Source organism: Zonotrichia leucophrys, chromosome 15 (assembly GCF_028769735.1).
Source record: "Zonotrichia leucophrys gambelii isolate GWCS_2022_RI chromosome 15, RI_Zleu_2.0, whole genome shotgun sequence".
Classification (NCBI taxonomy): Eukaryota; Metazoa; Chordata; class Aves; order Passeriformes; family Passerellidae; genus Zonotrichia; species Zonotrichia leucophrys.
In genome coordinates, this window is record NC_088185.1 from 6,188,865 (window position 1) to 6,205,663 (window position 16,799).

The 16,799-nt window shown below is 47.1% G+C and overlaps 1 long non-coding RNA gene across 1 annotated transcript in view; it reads right to left on the bottom strand.

Moving 5' to 3' along the window:
• Window positions 1–5,677: 5,677 nt before the first annotated feature.
• LOC135454595 (uncharacterized) overlaps window positions 5,678–16,799 on the bottom strand; it is a 38,255-nt gene continuing 27,133 nt past the window's right edge. Inside the window, exons 6-8 of the long non-coding RNA XR_010442145.1 lie at window positions 8,185–8,291; window positions 6,754–6,867; window positions 5,678–6,557 (exon numbers count right to left, since the gene is read on the bottom strand). This is a non-coding gene — a long non-coding RNA (uncharacterized LOC135454595). The remainder of the gene's footprint in view (window positions 6,558–6,753; window positions 6,868–8,184; window positions 8,292–16,799) is intronic.

Below are 16,799 nucleotides of genomic sequence, written 5' to 3' on the forward strand. Positions count from 1 at the left end.
TGTGTCACTCAGCTCTATCTGTGTTTAGAGAGTGCCTTGGAGAACACATTAAACACTTGAGCTGCTAAAGCGAGTGTCAGCGCCGTCCCCAGAGCCCCTGAGGTAAATGATGTTGTTAAGCACATCGTGGGAATAGTCATATTCATCTCCCAGCCCTGAGCAAACCTGCCTTTGCACCAGAGCCACGGGGGTCACAGTGGCTGTGCTGGCACATTTCCAGCAGCTCCCAGGTGCTGTGTGAGGCCTGACCCTGCTGCTGGCTCCTGGGCAGCTGGGAATGGAGGAGCAGGTGGGAGATTCTGCACAGGGCTCCCCACAGCCAGTGTTTGCATCACCACCTGCCAGCATCTCCCCAGCCCCGCTGGGCTCCTGCCACACACTGTGCTCCCAGCAAGGGCAGAGGGGCACAGCAGCCTCCAGGGATGAGCACCCGCCCCTCAAGACAGGCTTGGATCAGGGGATCAGAGCCAGGGAAGTGCCTGCCAGTAAGGCCAGGGGCGCTGGCTGCTCCTCCCAGGAGCTCTCATGGTGTGCTCTGCTCTGCTCCTGAAGGCTGCCAAGTCCCTGGAGAAGCTCAAGCACCAGCCTCGAGGCAGGTTCCAGGTTGAATTTACAGCACCTTAAAGCACTGTGGGGGCTGAGAGAGGCAGAGCTGAGGGTGCAGGGGTAGCAGAGCATCTCCAGCCCCCAGGGCAGAGCTGCAGGGATGGGCTGTGCCTGGCAGAGCCAGCTCTCTGCTCCCAGCCATCAGTTTTCCTGTGCTGTCCTTGCCACGTGCTCTAGAGGCATTGCTCTCACTGCTGGGCAGCAGGATCCTGACACGGCTGTAATGCAATTTTGCATGTGTTAATTTCATTTCTTGGCTTTGCTCAGGATCAGCTATTATTCTGCTGAGATGGTAACCAGGAACGGGTGAAGCTGGTTCAGAGAAAACAGCCAAGCCCATGCCTTTCATTTCCTCTCTCCTCCCAACTGCTGTGACCTTTGCCCATTATTAGAACCAAAATTGAAATGAGCCTTTTCTTTCTGAGGCTCTGAAATACTCAGCTCTGAGTCAAATTCATGGAACAAGGGAACTGATTCAGACAGCCACAAGCTATTGTTTCAGTTCCACCTTAAAGCAGTTCCAGCTCTGTCAGCTCTTTTCTTTCCTCCTTTTAAAACCCAGCTGGGAAAAGCCCTAGTGAGAGGCTGGTAGACCCTGGGGATGGAGGCTCTGGGCTGCTCACAGCTCTTTCCAAAGCAGCAGCACACACCTCCCACACTGCCCTGCCACTCAGGGGACAGACCCTGTCCATTGTCACCTTGCTGGAAAACCAGTGCAAAGATATGGCAAATATTGAGTGGGTGGCTCCTGAGGCAGGAGCTGGTTCTTTGGAGGGCCTTGGTTTCAGTAGATCCCAAAAACGCCAGAAGGTTGGACTGAGTATCCCCTGGAGAAGGGAAGAAGCCCCACTTGAAGGACTGCTCTGCAAAGTCTCACTCCCACAACACAATAGCATTATTTAAATAAATAAATCCTCCATCTTTAGCCACCAGCATGTCAAACTCTGTCTGGACATCCCCCTAACCTGCAGAAGGGCTCCCTGCACTGGTGAGAACATTTCCCCCAATCCTACCCTGTTTCTGAACCACTGGTACAGAGCTCAGTGCAGCTCCAGCCATGCTCAGCTCCCTGGAGAAGGTAAGCCAAGCCCCTAGGAAAAAGGCTATTATGGGATTCTCTGAGTCACCCTGTGCCTTCTCCAGTTGTACTTAAACCTGATACTGATCCATACTGTTGTTAAAAGCAGAAATTAAGCAGATGAACAAGTAGCTGGGAAGACTTTAAAGACTTCTTCATCAAAGGTGATTTCAAAATATTTTCCAACTCGGCATCCTTTAGCATAAATGCACCACCCAGGCTCCCAGTGGCCTTTGGGGTAAGATCAGTGTGGTAAGGAAGACTCTTCTCTGCCAAAGTCTGATATTTGAGCAGCTCCTACTTGCAAAATAACACAGGCACCTGTTGTTTGTTTTGGCAATTCTGGAATCACAGTGTTCCCATAAACTCCACACACACACACATGGGTCCTGGGAGAGCCCTCACTCTCAGTGCTGGAGGAGATAGTGTGATTTAAATAAATAAATCCTCAAGGTTTCTGAGTGGTTTAGCCAAGACTGCATGGAAAAATTACCGTGCAACTGTCAAATAGTTGAGATTTAGGCCCAAAGGCCATGAAAGGTGTCTGTTCTTGTTTCATTGCAGTGAAAGCGTGCCAGCCATGACCACAACTGAGCACAGCTCCTGCTCACAGAACTGCTTCCTAACAAGGAGAGGTGGGATTTGCTGCCTGAGCACCTTTGCCACCCAGCCCAGTGGAAATCTCACAAGTAACGTGGTAAAAGGTTAAATTCAGATGCAAAGCAGAATGTAAAACCACCAAGAGCTGGAGCAGGCACCCACATGTATGCAGGCACCAAGATGTGCTGGTGCAGGACCCTGAGCAGGGATGGGCTCAGGGATTCTGCACCACACCAGGGAGGAATGGACAATGTTTGAAATGAAGCTTTTTTCCTTCAATAAAAGCAAGCCCATGGATGTTAAAACTGCAGAGCTGTGCATGAAATAACAACCTGTTACCCAGGCTCCTGCCTGCAACATGTTTGTTTTGTACAGCGTTTATGCAGAAAATTTTTTCAGACACCCAAGACAGTTGTGATTACTCACCTTAATGTTCAGCATTTATCCATATCTATCTCATGGTAGTTAACATACACAAGCCAGGCAGGCTTAGCAAATCTTTGCCCTTTCCTACATTATTGATCTGACATTTCCTCTGGAGTATTTCAACTGAGAATTAAATTAACGCCGTATCTATGGACATTACCTAGTTAAAGCAGAGCAGCTGCACAGGCTGGCACACCCTTTGTTCAGTCAATCACCATCTTGTTTTTATTAATTCATGAAACCTTGTTGTTATTTCTTAAAAGTGGAAGATGCCATTAGCAATGCTAATGAAAACTACCAGGCTCATTATGGGCAGAGCTCTGCAGACAGCCCTGGAAGAGCTCTCTCCATCCTACAGAGACCTGGCTCTGCCCTTCCCAGGCAGTAGGAATGAGCTGTTTGCTTCCCCTCAGCATGTTTTTGAGAGAAGATATGCCTGCACATTAACTGTGTGCTGACCAGACAAACCTGCTCCACCTGGGGCAGCTCCAGGTCCCACCTCAGTCCTGGCACCAAGGAGGAGCCAGCACAGGTGGGAACAGCATCACCCCAGTCCTTCCCCTTCTCTTTTTAAGCTCAAACTAGATTGTTTCCACAGTTAAATATTCATTTTTTCCCTTTTGCTTTTATGTCACAGAAACACCGCTGAAAGATCAGCAGGAAAAACAAATTACTTAGGAAAGGCTGTTTGGCCTCAGGAAGAGGTGTCCTCAGCATAGACCAAACTGCCTTCCTGGATTTGCAGGGCTTTCTTTGGTATTTAATAAAGATTGCTGCTCTGACACTAAAGAGAAACATCTGCTGCCTTGTGTCTGGCCAGCTTTAACAGCCTTTATTTTCCCTTCTTAAGAGAACAGTTTGGATTGATTAAGACTCAAGCAAAGTATTTTATACTTTCATACATCCCCAGCTTGTTGAAATCTTACCTGAAATCTTTAAAAAAACCCCAAACAAACCTACAAAAAAACCCCAGTATGTGAAATGAAAGTCTGGAGGACATGTGAAGGCCCAGAAACTTCAAAGCAGCACTTTCAAGGCTGAGGACTGGATCTAAAGACTTTTACATTGCTCCAGCCACAAAGAAAGCCTTCAGCAGGGCTCTGCTCAGTCTGGGCTTCACCTGCACAAAGCTCTGCTGCAGCTGAGGGGGTTCCAGTTTGTACACACACACACACAGAAGGCTCCTGAAGACCAAACTGGGCAAAATCCCCAGTTTTGGACTCTGTCTGGCCTTCACCCAGCTGGAGAGCAAAGCATCCAGAAGTTTCATGTTGCTGAAACGCTTGGAGATGTGATGGGAGAACCTGAGGATGCTCTAACCCCTGCAGAACTGCATCATCAGATTGGAACAACACACATTTTCAGTTTGAAGAGTGATAGTAAACACAGAATAAAGAACGCAAATTGGAGGTAGTGCTTTTTATCACATACAAAGCTCTGAACTGGAATCAGTGCAGTCTTGTTGACTCCAAGCATGGAATACCTCCAGGTAAATAAAAATCCTTCTGCTTCACATATTGCCCTGGGTTATTCCTCCATGGAATACCTAAAAAGAGGTTTTGCTGTCAGATTTCACTTCCTTCTTTAAATCTCCTCTCCTTTTGGTTAGCAGAAAGAAAGGAGAGCTGCCAGAGAAGATGATAAATGATAAATGTTGGTGTTGGTAAATGCTGGGTGAGGTGGTGGAGCAGCCAGGCACATGTGAGAGCATTTCAGAGGGGAGGGGATCAGGCTCAGGGCTGGGACAGGCTCCAGGTTGAGCATGAGCAGCCACAGGGTGAGGGGTTAAGCACATGCAGCCTCTGAGCTGCAGCAAGAGGCCTCCCTCACACTAAAAACTCATCACTTGAATAGCCCAGCTCAGCAGAAAAGCCTCCATTTCAGAGATAGGGAAATGATGTGCCACGGTCCCTTGCACAGCTTAGCTGATGGGCTTTAGGAATAATGTGCCTTGCTGCTGTTATCAAATATAAAAAAACTTCCTTGCTTCTGTGCACCCAAAGATCCCATTTGTGTAAAGCATGGGGTGTATTTTGGGCTGTGGGTGACAAGTGCCCACTGGGGTTGGGCTGGGGCTGCTTCACCTCCCCCTGACCACAGGCACCAGCCAGGGACCACCCTGACTCAGCTCCTCTGTATTCTGTTCCCCATAAGGACTGCCCCTGTGTTAGCAGGGACATTTAATTCACTCCCTTCTCCTGTAGTTTAATTGCTGAAATTACATTATAGAACTGGAGAAGGACACAAACCATAGAAACCAAACCCCTGGAAACATCGTGGCACCCAAGCACAGCCCACTCTCCTCAAAAAGAAGAAATCACATCAGGTCAGCTTCTGCACAGCCAGTTTGTTTAGCTAAGACAAGAGAGTTGCTGGAGCAAATAATTGAGGAATAATATGATAAAACACAATAACAGCAATAACTGCTTTTACTGATGGGGCTCTGAATGAGACGTGCTCAGTGTGCTGCACGTGCCCCACGTGCTGTCATTTCCTTGCTCTGAACAGATTTGCTGAAGATTTGAGCCCTAATCTGTGCACTGTAACATTATCTCAGCATTTGCATTTGTCTGCTGATCTTCTGTGGTCAGACGTGGGCTTTGGCTCCCGCAGGGCTCCCTGACACACTCTGATCCTGTCTGCTCTAAATAACTGCACACCACATTTTACTTGGGGAAAAGGGTTGCTTTGGGGCTTTTTTTTTTGTTTTTTTGTTCGGTTTTTGGAGGGGTATTTTTTAGCAATAAATTTGTGGTGTCTGACCCCAGTGCTCACCGTGGATTTCAGAACTGCAAAAGCATCCACTGACTTTGGCAAAGGGCCTCATCCAGGTACCCAAACAAATTACCTGAGCACAGAGCAGATCCTCAGCTGATGTAAAATCAGTGCTATTCACCCTTCATCCCAAGGCAGGACCTCTCTGATCCACTGAAAATGCAAGAAGCCAAGCAAAGACCCCAAACTGTTACCAAATAACATTGGTTTTTTTAATGTGCTCAAAACTAAACAGTCCATGTCAGGAGCATTATTCTGAGAAGGAAGAGCACCTGCCACTCCTATGGTCACAGTCTCCCTTTTCCTTTATCTTGGGCTTCTGACTCCTTAATCTGTTGTGGAATGTCATTTAATTAAGCATTTTCAGGGTTCACTCTGGGCCGTGGGATTATGCTGTAAGCAGGCAATGCTGGCCTGAAGTTGTGATAATTAAGGCCACGAAGGACAGCTTGGCACATTGTCTAATCAGGGAGCCAACATAAATATGCCAGAGCTGGTACTAAATATTTCCATGGTAGAAGCATTTAGACTTACTAGATGGGGTTTTCCCTAATCATAAAGGAATAGAGAAATAAGAAGAAAAAAAAAAGTGCTTTTTCCAGTTAAATTAAATTAGAAAGGAAATAAAAGACATTAGAAACGTTCTTGACAGAGGAGGGCCTGAAAAGATTTAATTCCAACCTTACTAATTCTATGCTTTTATGAGTAAAGGATTAATGAGCACTAGGAAGGGGAGGAGCTGGGCAGGGCACTCAGAGCTGCTGTGCCCCCCAGCTCTGAGCCAGACCCCAGCCCTGCCAGCTGCCCTGTGGGGCCAAACCCACTGAGGGGAACTGGTGCAGCTGGGCTGACCCAGGGAAGCTGCTGTGGATCCACCAGAGGAGCTGCCAGTGCCACCTGTGCCAGTGCTGCCAGTGGCACCTGTGCCAGTGCCATCAGTGCCACCTGTGCCCCTGGTCCCTGGGCCAGGCTGCAGCTGCTCAGTTCTGGCTCCACAAACAGTGCCCTCCTCCCCAAGCAGGGTGACACAGCAAGGGGTGCAGCCGGGAGCCCACAGCACCCACTGGGCAGCCTGGGGAAGAGAAGAATAAAGTAGGGAAGGAGAAGAATAAGTTAACAGCCCAGCCCATTCCCTCAGGCAGTACCTCACTGCCATAGTATCTCTGGGAGCCACAGGGGCACTCATGGCTCATGTGAAGGAAAACCAGCACCTCCTCCTCCCCTGCAGGTGCAGAGGTGTTTCTTGTATTTCTGCCTTCACTTCTCACCTTCAGCTCCAGCTGAGTTGTCCACGCTGCTCCCTGGGCATCACCTCTGCCCCTGTCTCCATTCTCTGCCTCCCACTCACACCATCCTTGCATTGTGCAGTTTCAGACAAATGCCTGTGGACAAGGGCAGAACCCCCCAGCACAAGAGCACCTGTCAAGTTTCCATGTTGCTGAGACCCAGTGGGCACCCAGTGCTGACACCCATCCCCTCCCAGCCCAGAGTTCATGCACAGGCAACACCCTCAGGAATTTTTCCCTGTTCCATGCTCCTCTCACGGGATAGGAATTTACACAGCATGATGTTTCTCTTAGTGATAATCTTGTCTGTTTTCCCAGTTTGCTTGGGCTTCTTATGTGCTGGCAGAGGTTCATTTACCCTTCAACAGGCTCAAACACAGCAGATGGGTACAACCAGCTCAGCTACCTGCTGGAAAGTCTGCATTATGGTTGTACTGTGAATGCTCACAGAAGTTTCTTTGAAAATTACCAAGTGTGACACTCAGTTTTGGGTTGGAGCACTCCTTTTGTTTCCAGTATTGCCAGGCGTGAAAAGTTCGTGTAATACAACAACAATGTTGAGGGCATCACAAAGGAAAAGGGGGAAGAGATGCATTCAATCTATACAATGTGATTATGGAAGAAAGACTGAAAAAAATAAATAGAGAGGCAAATGATAAATAGAAAAGAGCTTTATAGTCTAAGCATAACTTCAAGGAAGAGTGGTACTGAGCTACATTTTACAGGATAGGGAGACACTTGGGCGTGCAGCACTGAGCACAAGCAGGGCACAAACAGATTCACATCTCTGCCATCCCTGCACCTCTGCATCTCACAGCTGCCATTCACACAAAGGCTGCCATTGTCTCATTTCACAGGCACCTGAGTAAATGCAGAAGAGGCTGGAAAGCAGGACCCCCAGCCCTGTTTCCCCTTTGTGTGCCCAGCAGGGCCGGGGCTGACAGCCGGGGCTGCAGCGCTGCTTCCCCAGCGCCTCCTCATTAGAAGCCTCTCCTGAAACATGCTCAGTGTCATTTCCATTTAGCATCAGGTGACAGGCATTTCCTTCTGTAACGTTCACTTTAACAGTGGTATTATTACTTTTACTTGAGTGCTTTGATTCAAGCCACGGGAGATGTCACAAATTAGTGTTTACAAAACTTAACACGAGGGGGCTGTCAGTACTTGCTTGAAGACGAGGATTTCGATGGTTGAGACCCCATTGAGGAGGCAGCAGACTAATTGCAGGAGCCAGGGTGCAGAAGGATTCTAGACCCAAGTGTCACCTCAAGCAGAAGTGAAATTAATGATGCTCAGAGTGCAGCTCAGTGAAATGAAACACCCTCCCCCCTTCTGTTGTTCGTTGTTGTTGTTGTTTGTGTTTTTATACTGTGTAAAGAGGAATTAAAAGAACAGTGACAGAGTCCAGCTCACCTTGGTAACTGCTCTATCTGCTTACAGCATCCAGCCACTGCCCATGAGATACATGAACACTCTCAAACACACTGTTCCTTACTCATCATCCAGCACCAGAGTTATTGCTGCAAGAGAACAGAATCCAAGAGGGTTGAATAAATAAATTTTCTCGTGATTCAAGGAGGATATACAAATGCTTCTGTGATCCAAGAATTCAGTGATACTATCTGTTAGCTGGGAGACTGCTTTGCAGCAGTTAGCTATCCAAGTGGAAGGAATCTATTTTGCATTGAAAAATACACGTAATTACTCTGACTAATAAACAGTCAGAAGAAATACAAATTGTAAAAGCGTGATATTTAAAATCCTTCAAGTACAGAAGGCATCAGTGAGCAGGGGAATGCAGAGCATCCCTCAGAAACAAGGCTCTCCTAAGAGGCCCTCCAGCAAGGCAAGGTATTCCCATGTTCACTGTTAATGAACAACCACCTGCCACTAAACACACAGCAGCACTAATGAGGAGTCTGATACAAGTGCAGCTCCCTTTGTGAGATGAACACAGCACCTCAGAGCCACCAAAGTGGCCGAAGGTCCCATCAGACACCTCCTCTCCAGCCTTTCATCATGATTCATTGCACTGCTCACTGCAAATCACAAGCTACAAAATTGCATTATCAGTACAGCTCTTTTTAATCAATTCAAGGTACTGATGTTTAAATATCTCCTGCACTGAAAAGCAATTGCTGTTTAAATCCATTTTTTTAAAGAAATCATTATAACATTCTCATAATTGCTTATCTCTCAGAAGAAGATAACACAGACACAGCTGCTATTTCAAAGGCCATTTTATACATGTAACTCAAACAGTCACATCTGAAATACAGCAGAGATTCTCTCTAATTCAGGAACCTATTTATTGCTGACTGCTTCGTGTGCCAGGGCTGTGGCCTTAATTACACCCACACCAGAGGTATTTATACACTGTGATTTGCCCAAGGACTTTTTCCTCTGCTGGGCCCCCCTTCAGCAAAACATTTCAAGAGATGCTCGAGATCACACTCAAGTGATTTACTGAGCATCTCTACACTGCTTTAGGGAGCTGTTTTCCTCTGGATGATGCTCCCTTTGCTCTCCCCAGGCAGAACACCCTGTGTGCCCCACCTCTGCTCAGGCTGGGTGGGTGGGTTCAAACCTCAGCGTCACCCCCCAGCTCACCCTTGGAGCCCCAGGCCTGCCTCTCTAATAGAAAACCTCAGGAAAATATCTGTGTGGTGGATAAGGTCACATAATGCTGCTGGGGTCAACAGCCATCTCTATCTGTCTGGATTTTAAAGAGGAAATATGATCTTGCCTGGAAATTGAATATCTCCCTTGCCCACAGGTGAGTGAAGGTTTCCTGCTGCCTGTGAAATGGGGATCTGCTTCCCCACCCAGCACAGCCCCAGCAGCAAGGCTGGGCCCTGGGGGAGCTCAAATGGGCCCAGCACCCACAGATAAGGGCACCAGGTGCTGTTATCAGTGAGGTATCAGCTCCCCCAGGTCTCCCCAGGTGCACCCTGCCATCCCTTTTGCTGTTCCCTCGCCCTGTGCAGCCTCCCAGCCCAGCAGGGAGGGGATGATGTCCCAGGACACTGCAGCCCTGCCTGCAGCACTGTCCCCACAGCACATTCCCACCCCTGGAGCAGCTGGATCCCACACCAGCACCCCTTGATGCTGCTCCTGCTCTGGCAAATACCATCAGAGGCTCTGGGAGACTGCAATTCCCACTTCAATCAGTGATTAGAGAGCCCAGGAGCCTCCCAGGATTTCCCAGCAGTTCACAAGGAATTCATTGTCCTTCCCCTGACGTGCCTGAGATGCAGCTCTGAGCTCCACAGGACATGGCTGGAACCCATCCATGGAACCCACCACCAAACCCTTCCTGCCATCCTGTCCTGCAAGGAACAGAGCTGAACACATTCCCCCAAGCACCAGGTTTGGGAAGTCCCAAAACGTGATGCCCCATCAGGATCATCCATCTTCCACACAGCACAGGCCTCAGGGCTTCCAAAAATTAATGGCAGTGGAAAAGCAGAGACATTTCTTAGGAAAATCTACATCCTGATGTTGTTATTGCTAGCACTGAAGGAGGCACTGGTGCTTGTGTTGTTCCAACAGTTAATTATCTTCACTTTTAAAAATGTGCATCCTTTTTCCCCTGACAGAAAACTATGCCAACAAATTAGTCAAGCTAATCAGTGCCCTGACTCACTACCTAACATCTAAGAACAGGAGAAAGAGATGAGATAAAATACATGGGTAATACAGGTTCTAGAAAACTACAGATAAAAATACTCTGGAAACTAGGTTAAATTACCAGAAAGATAAAGCACATTAAAAAACAGGGGGATATGAATCAATAATTTACATTTCAGAACAGTTACTCAGACATTTACAAGAGCTTTCACCCACCTGCCTCCCTCATCCCTCTCCAAATCTTGACCCTGACAATGATCCCTAGCAATTTCCTCAGAACTGAACTAATTTTTACAACCTCCTGCAATTTTGCTAGACAGGAACACGGCAAGTGAATGGAAAGGGAGAAAATATTTGGGGCGTAGGAGGGGATCCAGAATCTCTCCTGATTGCAATTGTTGCCACCAACACAGTGTAGGTGATTTCCCACCACTTATAATTTAAACAAATTAATGCAGTTCTGCTCCTTAACGTTGTGTTTAAGGACACAGAGCCCCTGATGCTGTTAACACAGCTGGAATGCCAGCTCAGAAATGTCAGCTTCCCTCCCTGCACTGCTAAAGCTCTACTGTTAATTTTGACATCTGGTTTTTAGTGAGATGCATTTCTTGCAGAGCAAATGCACACTGACAAATCCAGGGCCCTCTGTGTATTTTGGTAAATTGCAATCCATTATGAATATATATCTTGCTGTAATTAAATGTTAGCTTTGCAGTTGCAAGGCAAGCTGTCCAAGTATCTGGTGGGAACATTTAATAACAATAATATTTTTGCTACCTCATTTAAGTATCCCTAATACACTTGCCTGGATGAGGTTTTCCCCCGATATATTAACAGCTTAATAGCACACAGGTGAAAGCAAGGAGGTGATATTGAGATAAAAAACTGCCCTGGCAGCTTGGAGCCTCTGTGCAGAGGAAGCAGAACATTGACATGTCTGCAGCAGCTCCCTCTGGGATCTGCCTGACAGCAAACATCATGGATCAAGACAGTGCTGCGACAATGCACAGCTCAATTACTGCTCCCTGCCAGCACCAAGTGTGCTCTGAGGGGCTGGCCCAGGCTCTGGGGGTGGGCATGGGGGCACTGAGCACATCCCCACTGGGGAGGAAGCAGAAAAACCTGCAAAGAAGGAGTCCTTGCTCTTCTTGGTGATAAACTGGTTATTTTTCATTTAGCCCATCTCGGGTTGCTGTTGATAATTGCTGCCCCAAGATGTGCAGGATGTCTCTGCTTCAGCCCACACAGCTGAAGAACGAGTCTGGACTCTTCACTTTTTGGTCTTGAGGTTGTTTATTAATTCTTATCTATAAAATTTTCTTTCTGCCCAGCCAGGCAGACACAAGCACTCTGACCACCCCCGAGGTGGTGCTGTCCTTTTATACTACAAACTACATATAACATATTTACACTTAATTCCCAGTACCTATCACCTATGTTAGACAGTGCACTTCTACTCTAAACCAATCCCAAAGTGCCAACATCACTGCAGAGAATGGAGAACAAGAAAGGCTAGACCTGCCCAAGTTCCTCCATCTTGTCCCCATAACCCCCATACCAAAAATCCTAAAATCTACATTTTCACCCTGTGATCATTTTGTTATTACACTACTCAAACCTGTGTGACTTTCAGGTCCTCATACAAAGCTGGTAACTTGCTTCAAGAGCCAAAGTCAAATTCCCAGGTGCTCTGGGCTGTGTGTCAGGGTCTCCGAGACCCCTGGCGGGGTCCTCAGCAGCTCTGGACACCCGGAGGGATGCACTGAGTTCTGACAAGCCCAAAATGTTCTGAACACAAAATTAGATTCAAATGTGAAGAATCACATCTGTCCCAGAGGAGAATGGCTCAGGAAATGGCCAGGGATGCCAGGGCAGCCCTGCACCCCTCCCAGGGCAGCCTGAGTGCCCTCAGGACTGTGCCTTCAAATGCTGCTTTCTGCCCCAGCAGCCACAGCCATAGTAGGCAAATGCTCCAGGCTGCATTCAGGCCTGACCTATTCTGAGCTCCAGTTGTTTCAGCTGGCTCAGCTTGACTTGGCCCTGGCTGTGTATCCCTGTAAATCACCTCCTGTCAGCAGCTCAGGCCTGCAGAGGACTCCAGGGCAGTCTGGTGGCACCGTGGCTCCCTGCCCTCCTTCAGAGGGGCTGGCTGCCTCCTGCTGCCCCAGACAGGGGGATCTGGTGGCAGGAATGCTCAGCAATGCCCTGTCTGACAGGATCACACTGCTCCAGCAACCAGAGCCAGCACAGAGTTGCCCTGCTGTCTGGGAACGTGCTCCCAGCCTGCCTGGAGCTGCACAGGCTGAGGGTGCCCAAAATTCCACCCTGACCCAGGCTCTGTCAGCACATACAGCAGCTGGTCAGGACCATGAGGATGTGTGCTTCAGAGCCAGGGGAGAGGTGATAAACCCAGCACTGAGACTGACAGACAAACCCAGGCACTCCAAACCGCACAGAGTCAGGCACTGCTGGTCCCAGATCTGCACCCACACAGGGCCAGGCACCCACCTGGGAGGTTCAGCCCATCTGCTGCTCAGTGTTAGAACCTTTCTGAGCAAGCTAGAACCCCTCTGAGCAAAGCAAAAATCCATCACCCCCCTGGCAGAGCTACTCACAGCAGCAGGCTGGAGACACAGCCACCCCTTCCACACGGCATCCCCTTTCTCTGCTCTACTGTAAAGTTAGTTAATTTAGCCCAAAGCTTCTGGGATATCTGATTCTACCTGATATTAAGGATTCTGTCAGACATAGATTAAAAAGGAGGCAGCAGTTGAGTAAATCATGGCAAGTTATGACAAGAAAAAAAAGTACCGTGGAGCCTAGACACCAGAAAAACAGACCAAGGAAATATTTAGATACAAGCATAACTTTAAATCTCATTAATTTTGCAATAATTACTCTCTATCTTAAATTCTATAAAATAAAAATAAACTAGAGCATCTAGAAAGAAAGCCTCAAGTAGCCATTAAAACTTTTGATCCTGTTTATAATAAAGAAAAATGAATATAAGGTAGCAGGGGGAAGGCAGCTCAGCAGCACAGGTGCTACAATTCCTGGGGATTTATGAGCAGCCTTGGTGTGGGGAGAGGGATTTTCCCAAAGCTCTGCATGCAGACTGGATACAGCAGCCACACAGAGCTTTACACAACAGGCAAACAGACAACAAAGAGAATCACAGGTTCTCATTTCTCCTAAATTGCTCACCATGTCTTGATCTAGCACATAAAATGTGGAATGCTATCCAACATATATCAAGACTCCAGACAGTAAAATCTAGAAGGAATTAGGACCTGTGGTTTTTCATCTCAAATCAGTTCTTTGTCCATCTACTGGACCAGTCCTGATCCCAGATAAAAAAAACAGTTTGCGCCATCTGCTATTACTGTCCAACTTATTATAAAATAAAACACAACCAAGGAGCGTAAAAGTGCTGCTTCATAGGAGAGAAGCAAAGCTCACAGTGGAAAGACTTAACTGACATCAGGGATGTGGATCAGGCCCCTAGTGAGTGGAAGAGAATTAATATTAATTCCTAACTTTGCTATTTGAGCGTGACGTGCCCTGGGGCTCGCTGCTTGTCCTAGCAGAATCACTGTCTCCTGTTTAGGCATGACAATATTTGTCAAGTGTAATGCTCATTAGGCTGCTGTGTGGTCAGGCCAGCAGTGGATAAACACTGGGGAAGATCAGGTGGGGACTAAAGGTCTGTGCTTTGTGGTCAATTACAGCCTTCAGCATTAATGATGTCACCATGGAGAGGCACAGGCAGGAGGGAGGGAAGTGCTCCTCCAGGCTGGTCTTAACAACACACCTTGGCTACAAGGAGCTGGCAGTGAAAAATGTGCTGTGAGCACCTCCAGCCCCTGCCTAACCCTCTCAGTGATTAATTTCAAGAATAGTCTAGTGGCTTATTTCTTTAATATCTGAATAAAAGACAGGCTTTCTAACCTGAAGTGCATTCTCTTGTGTTCTTCAGAATTCACACTGCTGATGATGCCCCAACTTGATGTCTAATCAAAGAGAGAAGCAGCAGCACAGGAGCTGAAGGAAGTTCGCTATCTATGCCTGTGTTTTGAGCTCTACATTTCTCCCCCCCAAACCCTGGGATTTCCCAGCAATCCCTGGCATTTTGACTCTATTTACTTGGAGAGTTCTTGTCCCAGTTCCTATGCAAACTGGGGAAAAACAACAGGGTTTCTTAGCCTTCTGCTCTTGAAAAATTACATGGGGTTTTTTTCCCCCTATTCTTAATAATTATTAAAATGGGGCTTTAGGTTTGCAACCTCTTAGAAAGAGAAGGATAAAAATTCCAATTTAAGATGTGGAAATACTTAAAAATACTCACTAAAGGAAAACTAATGATATGGATAATCATCTTCCACTGGCAACATCCCCCTTACTACCACAGGAGAAGGGTCATTCATCAGCCTCTGTTGCCAACCCATTGCAGGGCAGGGCTTCAGTGAAAGCACCATCCATGAAAGCACAAATAGCACAAGGTTTTGCAGTCCTTACTCGGCTCCCCAAGCCCACTGGAGTACTAGAAATACAAAACAGCATGAGACAGCAGCAGCAGGTCCTAAAAGCCCAGTGAAATTTGGGATATGCAAAATGGACTAGGTAAGCATGGGTATTCCAAACTAAAAAAAAAAAAAAAAAACACCCAAAATCCATGGTCCAGCCTTTCCCTAAGCTGGAAATTACTTAAGCTCAATTTTAAGCATGGTTTAAAACCATGTATTTAAGCTTAGGACAGGTTGAATGCCTTGCTGAAGGAGGAGTGCTTTGATCAGAGCCATCATTTGTTTAACCTATGACCATTCATTTCAATTTAATTGGCATCCATCATCCTCACCAATGCAGTGTAACAGAACACTAATATGGGGGGCCTGGCCATATTCCATTCATTTAATTGCATTTGTCAGCCTAAACAGAGCCCTCCATGTAAGGTTATTTATGTACTTGTCCGTGGACAAGCAAGCTAGCATTCAATATTTGATGCGTTCTCTAAAAAAGAAAACCACATTTTCTGTAAGTGAGGTGTAGCTCAGCCAGTAATTCAAACTCTCAGCATCCATGAAATCCTGCAATCCATTTATGCCTGCTTTGTGGAGCTGACGTGTGCTTGGTGGTCTAAAGCCTTTTATTTTTCTCTTTTCCTTTCCAGCATGTGCTCTTGTACTTACCAGGGCACTTACAATATTATTTAGGCTGCTGCCTGCAATATTTTCAAGCTACTAGAAGACAGTTTCTTAGACATTTTCATAATGTTTTGAAATGCTGATGAGGATTTAGCATTAAAATTAATGGCAGCCAGCCGTGGTCTTTCAGATGTGAGACTGTGCAGTATTTTCTGGGAAAAAAAGGGGGAGCAGTGGGGAGAAGAATGGAGATATAAATAGCCAGTCTTGCTTTTCTCTAAGCAGGATCCTTTTAATCATGTAAAATAGATTTTAAAGATTAAAGACTCTAGGCTCCTTTCTGCCTTTGCTCATGTCTCGTATCACCAATTTTTTTGTATGTAATTTGAATGAAAAAGGACACACATGGTGTTTTCATTTGCATTATCCCAAACTGGAATTTCCCCTTGAAGAACACAGTCCCCATCTCCTTTGCTGCAAGGAGGAAGCCACCATACCTGTGTGGAACAGCACAAAACAGGAGGGAAAAAAACCAAACAAATCATTACCCTACTTCTTGGAGCTGGAACTTCAGTTTCCTGAGATTTCATTTGGAGCTATGAGCTGAAAAGGAGACAGAAGAAATAGGGTCCAGCAGCTGTGTGTGTGTGAGCTGCAGCCTCAGATTTCACCCAAACACCATGAAACCGCAGATAATTGAAATAGGGGCATCAGCACTGGGAAAATGGCAGCACCAGGAGCAGGAGGTCTCTGTCCTGCTCACAAAGTTCAGTGGTGCCAGGGGTGCTGCGAAGGGCAGGGCAGGGAGGAAAGGCTCTGCTCCACAGAGGAACAGCGAATCCAAGCTCTCCTGCAGTACAACACAGCAAGAAGCCAAAGGAGATGCAGGGAGGAGGGAACAGATGAAAGAACTGAAAATCTGGGGCAGAGTAGCCTGTCCCTGCCCACAAACAGTCTGTTGACAGAGCTGGAACCAGGACATTTCCTTCTTCTGCCACTGGCATGATAAACCCTGTTTGGCCACATCACTCCCTCTCACCAAGACACACAATGCTGCAGCACTTTGATCTCAGCACAGGTCAGTCTCCATTCTTAAATCTACTTTTCCAATGCAGGTTATGATCAATTCCCCTCAGACATTGACCAGAGCATCCTCTCTCCACCTTACACTCCTCAGACTTGCAGCTGCAGCCCCACTCAGTCTCCAGCTCCACTCTCCTGGAGCAGGAGGTCCCTCATCTCCTCCAGGACTCTGAG